This window comes from Ictidomys tridecemlineatus, chromosome 5 (genome assembly GCF_052094955.1).
Source record: "Ictidomys tridecemlineatus isolate mIctTri1 chromosome 5, mIctTri1.hap1, whole genome shotgun sequence".
NCBI classification, from domain to species: domain Eukaryota; kingdom Metazoa; phylum Chordata; class Mammalia; order Rodentia; family Sciuridae; genus Ictidomys; species Ictidomys tridecemlineatus.
Window position 1 is genome coordinate 1848074 of NC_135481.1, and position 2137 is coordinate 1850210.

The 2137-nt window shown below is 40.2% G+C and overlaps 1 pseudogene; it reads left to right on the forward strand.

Annotated features, from left to right (window-relative positions):
* Window positions 1-746: 746 nt before the first annotated feature.
* LOC101977067 (mitochondrial import inner membrane translocase subunit Tim17-A pseudogene) lies at window positions 747-1875 on the forward strand (annotated as a pseudogene).
* The last annotated feature ends 262 nt before the right edge of the window (window positions 1876-2137 follow it).

Genomic DNA, 2137 nt, shown 5'->3' on the forward strand with positions numbered 1-2137 from the left:
AGGTGCACTGGACCACTGAGCAAAATGCCCAGCCCTTTTCTGAATTTTATTTAGAGACAGTGTCTCACTGAGTTGCTTATTGCCTCACTGTTGCTGAGGCTGGCATAGAACTTGCCATCCTCCTGCCTCATCCTCCCAAGCCTCTGGGATTACAGGTCTGTGCCACCATACTGGGCGTTCACAACCTTTTTTTTTTAATCTAAAGATCATAATTCAATTTATTCATCTGCACCAACAACATTATTTTTTTCTTCTTTCAATTCTAGGGATCAAACCAAGGCCCTTACATATACTAGGCAAGCACTCTACCACTGAGCTACATTCCCTGGCTCTTTTTAAAGTTTTACTTGAAGACATGTTCTTACTCTGTTGCTTAGGCCATTCTCACTGTTGTAATCCTCCTAGTTTAGCCTCTGGAGTAGCTAGGATTACAGGAATACACCACTGCACCCAGAATCCAATAATGTTCTCAATAGCATTTTTTTCCTGATAAGTATTTTATTTAAACCAGGTGTGGTACATGGCTCTATTCTCAATAACTGGGAATTCTTTTTTTTTTTTTTTTTTTTAGTTGTAGATGGACACAATACCTTTATTTTATTTATCTATCTTTACGTGGTGCTAAGGATTGAACCCAGGGCCTTACATGTTCTAGGCAAGGAAGCACTCCACCACTCAGCTACAACCCCAGCCCAGTGACTGGGAATTTTGGGTTAGGAGGATTAAAAGTTTGAGGAGTGGCCCGTGCGGCTGGAGTCAAGATGGAGGAGTATGCAAGAGAGCCTTGCCCCTGGCGAACTGTGGATGACTGTGGTGGGGCCTTTACGATGAGTACCATAGGTGGTGGTATCTTTCAAGCAATCAAAGGTTTTTGAAATTCTCCAGTGGGAGTAAACCACAGACTACGAGGGAGTTTGACAGCTATTAGAACCAGGGCTCCACAATTGGGAGGTAGTTTTGCAGTTTGGGGAGGCCTGATCTCTATAATTGATTGTAGTATGGTTCAAGTCAGAGGAAAAGAAGATCCCTGGAACTCCATCACTAGTGGTGCCTTAACAGGAGCTATACTGGCAGCAAGAAATGGTCCAGTGGCCATGGTTGGGTCAGCTGCAATGGGTGGCATTCTCCTAGCTTTAATTGAAGGAGCTGGTATCTTGTTGACAAGATTTGCCTCTACACAGTTTCCCAATGGTCCTCAGTTTGCTGAAGACCCCTCCCAGTTGTCTTCCACCCAGTTACCATCCTCACCTTTTGGAGACTATGGACAATATCAGTAGAACTTTTTTCCCAGGATTTCTTTAACAGAATGAGCTGTAGTTCAAGAAAGATTTCAGAAGATCAAGTTGCAGTCTGTTTTTAAAACCATAGGTGGAACAACTGTGGCCAAATAGGCTATGAAGAGACATTTAGCACTTTTTTCTATTTAAAGGAACGTGGGGGGGGAATAAAAGAAGCCACATTTATGTATTCACACTCGGATTGCATTTGTGATCAAAATAAATAATGTCCTTAAAAGAAAATATAATAAGTGCTTAAAAGATGAAGGACCAAAGGGCAAATAACAGTGGAACATGACCATCATTTCCTTAGGGACTTCTCTGCCTGGTTTTATGTGTTCTACTATTCAAACAATAAAAAGCTCCTGGAACTTACTGTTTCTTTTAAGATAAATTATAAAGTTCTGCCTTTTCATACTGAGCATATTTCAAATAATGCATGTTTTATACTCATCCCTCATCTCACTTGAAGTGAATTATGTATAAGAAGAATTATGCAGAGTCGACATGAATCATTTCACAGTGAAATGCTTTATGGATTGAAGGATATGGTAACTATCTTTTACTTTGAAAGTAAACTATGCTGTCTTGGTTTTGAGGATGGTGGGTACAAGACTGTTAACTTTAGGGCAACTACGTCCTGATTCCTGATCATCAGAAACCTCACCAGAAACAACTTGCTTTCAATATGCCCAATTCTGTATGAGAGGAATTCATGCAGAGAAAATTTTGGTGTTGTGTGCTTGAAAATAAAATATATGCTGTTTAAAAAAAAAATAAAAAAGTTTGAGGACTGCCTTGGCAACATGGTGAGACCCTGTCTGAAAATGAAAAAAAAAAGTGAGGGAAGGAGGGAAGGA